This window comes from Oncorhynchus nerka, linkage group LG4 (genome assembly GCF_034236695.1).
Source record: "Oncorhynchus nerka isolate Pitt River linkage group LG4, Oner_Uvic_2.0, whole genome shotgun sequence".
Classification (NCBI taxonomy): Eukaryota; Metazoa; Chordata; class Actinopteri; order Salmoniformes; family Salmonidae; genus Oncorhynchus; species Oncorhynchus nerka.
In genome coordinates this window covers 70499408-70510517 of record NC_088399.1, presented here as the reverse complement: position 1 = coordinate 70510517, position 11110 = coordinate 70499408, and the positions used below count along the sequence as shown (strand labels likewise).

Sequence of the window (11110 nt, the reverse complement as noted above, 5' to 3'; positions counted from 1 at the left end):
GGACATGATTCACTGACTTTTGGGTTTGTAACATCCTGATTTGCCACTTTCAAAACTTTAATATTGCACTTGGACATTTCTTATGGCCTTTGGCAAAAAAAAACAGTGACTTTTGACTTCCTATGAAATCATATTGCAAATGGACAAAACATATGCCCTATGGACAAGTTTTTAAAAAATGAAATATGACAAAAGTATATTTATACAGTTCTTACACATGAGTAATTGACACAAAATCGAAAGAATTTCGATAAACAGTCCAGAAAGCACTTTTTTAAGGGAGTGTTCAATTTTTCAAAATGTTACTCTTGGGTCTTGACTTGTGTTACATTTGCAATATGAAAAATCACAGTGGAGCGCACTCGCCATCTGTTGGATTTTTGGAATGCTACACTTGGCATTTGCCATATGGCATTTGCAATCAACTTTGATTGAAACAACGCCGAATTGAGTGGTATGTTTCGTACGGTGTCAATGACTTCCCATTCATTTTAGTTTCTTATTCATCCCTTTACATTTGTGTGTATAAGGTAGTTGTTTTTGTATAAGGTAGTTGAAATTGTTAGATTACTAGTTAGATTTTACTGCATAGTCAGAACTAGAAGCACAAGCATTTCGCTACACTCGCATTAACATCTGCTAACAATGTGTATGTGACCAATAAAATTTGATTTGAATTTTTGCAAACAATAAACAAAACAAACAAATCCCCTGTCAAGAGAATACATTGTACAAGTTAAATCACGTCAAAGCCAAGAGAGAAATTACACAACATATTTCACAAGCAGCAACTTTTCATTAGGTATGAAACACTTTTTCCCCAAACATTGCAACCAAAATGTATTCCAAAAGCTATATTTAAATGAAGTTCTACAGAATCCACAGAGGAGACAACGCAATAGCTGCCAGCTCGCTAACTTAGGCTGCTTTTACACAGGCAGACCAATTCAGATCCTTTTTTTACTCATTTGTCTTTTGACCAATCACATCAGATCTTTTCAAATCAGCTCTTTTTCAGAGCAGATCTGATTGGTCAAAAGACTAATTAGTGAAAAACAAGATCAGAATTGTGCTGCCTGTGTAAACGCTGCCTTACTGCCTTGAGTTGTTGATATATCAGCTGAGTGTATATTTATAACCTGAACAGCCAGTTGTCATCACTGTTTGATTGATTGATCATGTTCATCTGCATGTCATTGTGGTGTCATAACGTTAGCCCTCTTTGTGTGAATTTCAAAAGTCTTTCCTTAACTCTTCGCGTCCTCTGTCCTCACCTTGGTTGTTTTAAAATCTGTCCGCTCCACAAAGACATACAGCTGAGAATGATCAATCAATAAGCCAGTGATTGGATGGCAACTGCAGGTTCAGGCAATAAATACACACCAAGCTGGTACGTCAACTAAGCATGGCAGTAAGGCACTGAGCTACTAATTGCTTTGTCTGGGCTGTTGGTGGGTTAAGGCTTTGATATGGCTTTTGGAATTAATTTGGGGTAAGATTCTTTGACCAATGTGTTTCAGGTCAACTGCAAGGTTGCTGCTTGTATTTGGAATGTGGATGTGTAATGGCAACTTCTTTTCTTGACAGGATTGTGTTCCTTTGCTCATTGTTTGCAGAACACTCAAGTTTTACATGGGCTCCACGTGGTAAGGCATGAACACAAAACGTTGTCACTTTTGTCAGACCAACCTTCAAGTTTGGCACTGAATCTATAACTTCCCTTCTGTTTAGATGCCCAGAGACTAAGAGGCTATGGGTTTTCTGGCTCTTCCAGAATGGAAGTTGAGCAGAGGCAAACAGGTGGCAGCTATCCCCAGGATCAATTCAGACCGGCCTCTCACACTTCTGGTTCGGTCCAGAGTGAAGCTACTTACCGCGGGACTGGATACAACACACTCGGAGGCTTTGCTCCAAGCTCCCTCCAGCCAGCCCCAAGGGGCTCTGGATCTATCCCCAGCAGCTTTACCTCCGCCCAGACAAAGGGTAAGAGGACCCGTGCCAAGAATACTGACATTAGCCTCTCTGGTTCTATAGCCAGTGGATCCTCTGTCAGCCACAACAAGCATCAAACCAAGGCCAGCAGAACCTATGGTCAAAGTGTCACTGACCCCAGTGCATTAAGGCCAGTTTCAAGTTGGGAGGTAAAGAGAATCCAGGCCAACACTCTTCGTACTGTACAGCCTCACTCCGGCAGCTCTGGACTAGTCCAGAATCCTGATGTTGTGTTTAATGTCCAGAGTAGAACTGCCTCTAACCTGAAACCATCTACTCCTAACTATGGCTCTACCCAGAGTGAATTCAAGTTCTCCACCTCCAGACAACCCAACCAAGGCCAGACTCTGAGTAGAGGAGCCCCCAGCCTCTATGGTCAAACTGCCACCCACACCACCTCCCTCACCCACTATGTCCAGGACCTGAAGCAAGGGAGCAGCTTCCCTTCCCTGGCTTTCAAGGGACCAATGGAGATCTCTGCCCGGTCAATTTCCACTCCTGACTGTGAAGTTCCCTCAAGTGGTTCTTCACAAACTTCATTTAGACCAGGTCCTCTGCGTTTTGGTTCTACTGAAGGTGGGAGTGCAACAAACGCCTACAAGCCTAGCTTCTCCCAAGATGTCATGCAATACCAGAGCAACTCTGCCAGTAGAAGTGTTTCAACTTCCAATCAATATGCCCAAACCTCTGGCCAGAGAATAGATGGAGCCTCTACCTCAAGTCGCGGCATGCCCACTTCTAGCCTGGCCTCTCGCTCCAGTCTTTTCGCCCAGCTCTACAGCTAGTGGAAACTCCTATGGCGCCTACAAGCCTGGCTCTGACCTTGGTGCAACACCAAGCCAAAGCCTGTTTACCTCTAACCAAGGTGGAAGGGGTTCAACATACAGCCAGAATCTCCTTGCAAAACCTGCCCAAGGGAAGTACGGACAAATGTCTGCTCAGTGGGGGAGCTACCAGCCCAGCTATGCTGCCAGTAGTGGGCCAGTCTCCAGCCTCTTCAGTTCTACCCAGGCTGCCAGTTCTTCAACATTCATCCAGAATGCTCCTGCCACAGCCCAGAAGCCAAGTGGCTCTAAACCTGTCCCCAGTCAACGCTATCAGCCCAGCTATTTGTTCAATGCAGTGAAGTCCAACACTAGCTCTGCCAGACGTCCCACCCAGAGCCTCTTGTCTAGCAGCTATGGCCCTACCCAGAGCAGGACCAGCAGTGCCAGCTCGATCAACCCTCGCCGCTTTGCCCTGACCATGCACAGCATCCCAGAATTGTACGGCGGATCTACAATCCACCGGCTCATAGACCCTACTCGGTAGGAGTAGTGCCTCCCTAGCCACTCAACCCAGCTCTTCAAGTGTCAGCAAGCCACAGCCAAACCACTATCTGCCAAGCAGAAAGGCCCTAGCACAACCTAAATTGAGTCCAGAGCTTTAGGGAGTCCAGAACATGACGAAGTGGGATCTGTAGCCACCAGTTGAGGTGAGATTTCAGTTTCTCTGTATTTTTATGCCATTTGGGCTGTTTAGCTTTACATAGGCAGTTCATTGATCTTTTTGCGATTGGCGTAGTCAAAAGATCAGAATTTGGCTGCCTGTGTAAATGCAGCCTTGGCACCTGTCTTTGCATTCATGTATGCTTGTTACTAATCTTTTTGTCTTCTAGGTGCTGTGACCTGGAAGTGTTGTCAGGACTTCTCTACTTCAATTGTTTTAAATAAAATGTACTAATACATATTAGTCTTTATCTATTTAATTGTTTTCAAATGTTTTGAATGCCTTCAAAGGGATGTCAGTGTTGTGGTAGTTAGGTTGCTTGTTCCAGTAGAAGAAATGTTGGCTCTCTGGCATTTGACAGGATCTTTTGCATCACTGGACCTCTGCAATCAATGAGCCTGAATCAGAGTTTTGGGCCTGATGCCCTTAATATTAATGGTGACTCTAATGCACTTGCTTTCTATCTCACTAAACCCTCCTGAAAGTTCTCTGAAGTATTTCATTAACCCCCCCCCCCCCCTCTCCAAAAAAGTAAATGAACGTTTTTTTTTCCATTGTCTGATCATCCAGAAAATGACAAACTACTTGTCACATACGCTGACTACAAGTGTGAATTTTGCCATAATGTTTACTTGCAAGCCCCTTTCATTTTTTAAAATGAATTGTTCAGCAGTCTTATAGCTTGAGATGCCATTAAGCTGTTGAGGAGCCTTTGGTCCTAGACCTGGCACTCCGAACCGCTTACCGTGCGGTAGCAGAAGTTTAACTTGGACTGCAACTGATCAGGAGGCTCTTGATGGTGCAGCTGTAAAGCCTTCTGGGGACCCATGACAATTCTTGTCAGTCTCTTGGGGGGGGTTGTCGTATCCTCTTCACGACTGTCTTGGTATGTTTGACCCATGAGAGTTCTTTGTCGACGTGGACACCAAGGTACTTAACTCTCGGCCTGCTCCATTACAGGCCCGTTAATAGGGGCTTGTTCGGCCCGCTTTTTCCTGTAGTCCACGATCAGCTCCTTAGTCTTGCTCACGTTGAAGGATAGATGTTTTTCTGGTACCACTCTGCCAGTTCTCTGCCCTCCCGAAAGGCCGTCTCGTCGGTATCAGGCCAAACATTCCTGTTACTGAGCTCAGCTCCATGTTTCAAAATGAGTGGTACATCTTGCCTCATATCTTATGTTAGCATAGCCAATATACATCTAATAATATGACTGTCAGAAAGGACACAGGAATAGCAGCATTGTCATTGGAGTATTTGCATGTGTGGGTTCTATAATGGAATTTCACCTTGCAAACCTTGTACCCAGAATGTCACTAACTGCTTGTTTGTGCCTGCTTGACCAAACTGAATCAAACATCACCAGGTATGCTCCATATGGAGACACAGGACACTTTTTCTCTCTTGCTCTTCCCCACCAGTCTGGTAGGTGTCAATCTGATTGATGGGGATCATTACTGTCCCCTGCTGGAAGCGTGTGAGCAGGAGGAGCCAGTGTGTGCCATCAGGCCCCCTATCCATGATGAGGATATCTGTCACATTGTCACACTTTCACCCTCACGTCTTATCAGACACATGACACATTTTTTTAGGAGCTGTTTCCTTTCCTCTCTTTTTCCATAACGCCTGGCAACATTCACAAGAAAGAAAAATAAAGAGAAAAATTACGTTCACGCAGAATACAGAAATATAAAATAAAATACAAATAAATCTTTCATTGGCATCAGCAGAAACGATCTTGTTGACAGGACCTTTAGACAGAGGGTAGATTTGCAGGAAGAGGAGAAAGGTGTCTTAAATCATACTGAAAATGAGTTCTATTAATTAATAAAGGATGGAGGTGACTCTTCTGTTCTCTCTAATGGGAAACAACACTCTCTTCTCTATTCGTCAGGCCATTCAACAATCTGCTTCACCCATGATATTTCATCATCATAATAAGCATACAACGTACTTATTGGCTTTATTGGCATGGGAAACATATGTTTACACTGCCAAAGCAAATGGAATAGACAATAAACAAAAGGAAATAAACAATTCTTTCTAATTTGCATTCATTTCTTGCAGGTCAGAAATGTTCTGGTCTGGTGTTCTACTTTTTATTTCATTTTATTTTACATTTATTTAATTAAGCAAGTCAGTTAAGAACAAATTCTTATTTACAATGATGGCCTACCCCAGCCAAACACTCCCCTAACCCGGACGACGCTGGGCCAATTGTGTTTACTAATACCACAACTAATAGGTAATGCTGGGGCTGGGGCTTTCTGCTTGGCAGGTGCAGTGTGGTTTGGCTGTGGCTTGCTGACACTTGCAGAGCTGGGTTTGGAGTGGCTAGGGGAGGAGGCACTACTTCGAGGCGACAGACACAAGCTCCACCGTAGTATTCTGCGATGTTGTGGATGGTGGCCAGGGCGAAGCGTTGAGGTGTGGTGGAGGTGCCACACTTGGTAAGGCCATAGCTTCTAGAGGAGAGGCTTTGGGTAGGGCCGGTGGCAGACCTAGGGTTGGACTTCACTTACCTTAAGGGAACATTTTGACATTTGCCATATGGTTAGTGAGAAAGTCCACATTGCAAATGTACGGCCCCTTACTAGACGTCCGACAACATTTCTAAAATTGGAGGACAGCGTCTGGCCGTGCAGCAGGGCCGGATCTTCCAGGAAGTCATCAAACGAAGTCTCTCGGACATTCGGTTTTCGTTTAATAAAACGTTCAAATTTTGGTCATTTTTCCGCTGTCCCGGTAAATCCCACAAGAGGACGAGTAGAATCATATTGCAAATGTACAAAACATCACCAATCACGACGTGGCCTTATCTCCTAAACGGAAAAGACTTCAAGAAGAAACTTGGTGAGCATAGGTTTGGCATAATGGGCAGTTGGCCCCGAACAAGATGGCGTCCAGGCCTCAACATGATTAAAGGTCAAAAATGAAAATAGAGCAATAATTTCTCCGCTTCACATCAAAGTAAATGAACCTACGGTGTCAATAAAAAAAGAACCAGCCATTTATCTATTGTAATTTAAGAGAAATCGTACAATGTCAAATTGTTTTTCTTTTCTTTTTAAGTTACAGATCCAGTTGCAGCTTGTTCAGATGAATCTTTTTAAATTGTGTTTCCGAGCTATGCGAGATTTCTGTGATTTTCTGAAATAACACACACTCATTCAACCCTCTGTAAATAGGTCGGTTCTTAACATAAAGACTTAAAACTCAATATTATATAAGTGCCTACCCCAAGGAGGATATGTGTTTACTTTCAGCTTCCTGTGTAAACCGGAAGTGCCGTAAAATGTTGTCATAGGTGCTGTTTCGAAGGGTTAAAAAGGTCTGATCTTTTCAAAACTTCATATTGGTTATTAGGCAACCCTCATGAACTGTAAATCAGTCATTTCTCCCAACAGATGTCAAAGAAAAGCTCTGTCACACACACACACACACACACACACACACACACACACACACACACACACACACACACACACACACACACACACACACACACACACACACACACACACACACACACACACACACACACACACACACACACACACACAAACACAGCAAGGATGGAGTGACAAAGTGCGGTGCTTAAAGACACACAGAGCCTGCGATGGCATTTCCATATTCTCAAGGCCGTGCAGAGTTCAACGAGATGCCCCGCTTGACCGTAGGCCCAAAATTAAGCCTGGCCCTACATTTAATTTACTTTTGGGTGACAGTGAGAGAACCGTTAGGGTGAGAGGCACAATTCGACCTCAGGTACGTTCCTGTGGTCCTCCCGATCTGTGCAAGCCTAACCTTGACCGTTGACCGTACTAATACCACAACTAATAGGTAATGCTGGGGCTGGGGCTTTCTGCTTGGCAGGTGCAGTGTGGTTTGGCTGTGGCTTGCTGACACTTGCAGAGCTGGGTTTGGAGTGACTAGGGGAGGAGGCACTACTTCGAGGCCACAGACACAAGCTCCACCGTAGTATTCTGCGATGTTGTGGATGGTGGCCAGGGCGAAGCGTTGAGGGGTGGTGGAGGTGCCACTGCTAGTCCCACACTTGGTAAGGCCATAGCTTCTAGAGGATAGCTTCATTTCCGGTCACAACTTGCAGGCTTGTTTCGAGTTGCTGTGCGTTTTGTTGCCAACCTATTTTGCTACCTGACAACTTTACGGTTTTCACTTTTTAATTACCGTTCATATATTTATTTATTTTTTCCTCAACTTTTTCACTCCGGACGCTTTATCTGGACACGATTCGTCAGGACCTCCAACAGCCGAAGCTAAGTAGTAACATTAACATGATGCCTTCTAATTGCAGCCGCTGTGTTCGCCTTACGGCGAGGATAGCTGTACTGCAATTCCAGTTTCAGACGCAATCGTTAGGCAAGGGTAATTTCAGTGTAGGAAAGGATGAAACAGCGTCTGTGCCACCAGTAAGTACAGATAGTAGTATAAATCCCCTGGCACAGTCCCCGCAGCCGGACAATTTTCTCACGGTTTCTGGAAGGAAATGCTGTAGGAACGCTCAACCGGTGTCGCTCATTCAGCCGACAGAAACTTTCAACCGGTTTTCCCCATTAAGCAGCGGGTCGGTGTCAGAGGCCGAGTCTTCTCTGGTCTCTACTCCTCCCGTTACGGGGTCTGAGACGCCAAGCTTCCCACCATTAGCTCTGACAAATTGAAAACTCTAGTCATTGGCGACTCCATTACCCGCAGTATTAGACTTAAAGCGAATCATCCAGCGATCATACATTGTTTACCCGGGGGGCAGGGCTACCGACGTTAAGGCTAATCTGAAGATGGTGCTGGCTAAAGCTAAAACTGGCGAGTGTAGAGAGTATAGAGATATTGTTATCCACGTCGGCACCAACGATGTTAGGATGAAACAGTCAGAGATCACCAAGCGCAACATAGCTTCTGCGTGCATATCAGCTAGAAAGATGTGTCGGCATCGAGTAATTGTCTCTGGCCCCCTCCCAGTTAGGGGGGGTGATGAGCTCTACAGCAGAGTCTCACAACTCAATCGCTGGTTGAAAACTGTTTTCTGCCCCTCCCAAAAGATAGAATTTGTAGATAATTGGCCCTCTTTCTGGGACTCACCCACAAACAGGACCAAGCCTGACCTGCTGAGGAGTGACGGACTCCATCCTAGCTGGAGGGGTGCTCTCATCTTATCTACCAACATAGACAGGGCTCTAACTCCTCTAGCTCCACAATGAAATAGGGTGCAGGCCAGGCAGCAGGCTGTTAGCCAGCCTGCCAGCATAGTGGAGTCTGCCACTAGCACAGTCAGTGTAGTCAGCTCAGCTGAGCTTCTAGTCATGAAATCTATGCAGCCTACTCAATCACTTTTTATAGCTACTGTTTACAGGCCTCCTGGGCCATATACAGCGTTTCTCACTGAGTTCCCTGAATTCCTATCGGACCTTGTAGTCATTGCAGATAATATTCTAATCTTTGGTGACTTTAATATTCACATGGAAAAGTCCACAGACCCACTCCAAAAGGCTTTCGGAGCCATCATCGACTCACTGGGTTTTGTCCAACATGTCTCTGGACCGACTCACTGTCACAGTCATACGCTGGACCTAGTTTTGTCCCATGGAATAAATGTTGTGGATCTTAATGTTTTTCCTCATAATCCTGGACTATCGGACCACCATTTTATTACGTTTGCAATTGCAACAAATAATCTGCTCAGACCCCAACCAAGGAACATCAAAAGTCGTGCTATAAATTCACAGACAACACAAAGATTGCTTGATGCCCGTCCAGACTCCCTCTGCCTACCCAAGGACGCCAGAGGACAAAAATCCATTAAGCACCTAACTGAGGATCTCAATTTAACCTTGCGCAATACCCTAGATGCAGTTGCACCCCTAAAAACTAAAAAAATGTCTAATAAGAAACTAGCTCCCTGGTACACAGAAAATACCCGAGCTCTGAAGCAAGCTTCCAGAAAATTGGAACGGAAATGGCGCCACACCAAACTGGAAGTCTTCCGACTAGCTTGGAAGGACGGTACCGTGCAGTACCGAAGAGCCCTTACTGCTGCTCGATCATCCTATTTTTCTATTTTTTTATTTTTAAAATTTTTTATTTCACCTTTATTTAACCAGGTAGGCTAGTTGAGAACAAGTTCTCATTTGCAACTGCGACCTGGCCAAGATAAAACATAGCAGTGTGAACAGACAACACAGAGTTACACATGGAGTAAACAATTAACAAGTCAATAACACAGTAGAAAAAAACTTAATTGAGTTAATTAACTTAATTGAGGAAAATAAGAACAATCCGAAATTCCTTTTTGATACTGTCGCAAAGCTAACTAAAAAGCAGCATTCCCCAAGAGAGGATGACTTTCACTTTAGCAGTGATAAATTCATGAACTTCTTTGAGGAAAAGATTATGATTATTAGAAAGCAAATTACGGACTCCTCTTTAAACCTGCGTATTCCTCCAAACCTCAGTTGTCCTGAGTCTGCACAACTCTGCCAGGACCTAGGATCAAGAGAGACGCTCAAGTCTTTTAGTACTATATCTCTTGACACAATGATGAAAATAATCATGGCCTCTAAACCTTCAAGCTGCATACTGGACCCTATTCCAACTAAACTACTGAAAGAGCTGCTTCCTGTGCTTGGCCCTCCTATGTTGAACATAATAAAAGGCTCTCTATCCACTGGATGTGTACCAAACTCACTAAAAGTGGCAGTAATAAAGCCTCTCTTGAAAAAGCCAAACCTTGACCCAGAAAATATAAAAAACTATCGGCCTATATCAAATCTTCCATTCCTCTCAAAAATTTTAGAGAAGGCTGTTGCGCAGCAACTCACTGCCTTCCTGAAGACAAACAATGTATACGAAATGCTTCAGTCTGGTTTTAGACCCCATCATAGCACTGAGACGGCACTTGTGAAGGTGGTAAATGACATTTTAATGGCATCGGACCGAGGCTCTGCATCTGTCCTCGTGCTCCTAGACCTTAGTGCTGCTTTTGATACCATCGATCACCACATTCTTTTGGAGAGATTGGAAACCCAAATTGGTCTACACGGACATGTTCTGGCCTGGTTTAGATCTTATCTGTCGGAAAGATATCAGTTTGTCTCTGTGAATGGTTTGTCCTCTGACAAATCAACTGTAAATTTCGGTGTTCCTCAAGGTTCTGTTTTAGGACCACTATTGTTTTCACTATATATTTTACCTCTTGGGGATGTTATTCGAAAACATAATGTAAACTTTCACTGCTATGCGGATGACACACAGCTGTACATTTCAATGAAACATGGTGAAGCCCCAAAATTGCCCTCGCTAGAAGCATGTGTTTCAGACATAAGGAAGTGGATGGCTGCAAACTTTCTACTATTAAACTCGGACAAAACAGAGATGCTTGTTCTAGGTCCCAAGAAACAAAGAGATCTTCTGTTGAATCTGACAATTAATCTTAATGGTTGTACAGTCGTCTCAAATAAAACTGTGAAGGACCTCGGCGTTACTCTGGACCCTGATCTCTCTTTTGAAGAACATATCAAGACCATTTCGAGGACAGCTTTTTTCCATCTACGTAACATTGCAAAATCAGAAACTTTCTGTCCAAAAATGATGCAGAAAAATTAATCCATGCTTTTGT

The 11110-nt window shown here is 44.0% G+C and overlaps 1 pseudogene; it reads left to right on the top strand.

The window, feature by feature from the left end:
• Nucleotides 1-1388: 1388 nt before the first annotated feature.
• LOC135571458 (uncharacterized) lies at nt 1389-3705 on the top strand (annotated as a pseudogene).
• The last annotated feature ends 7405 nt before the right edge of the window (nt 3706-11110 follow it).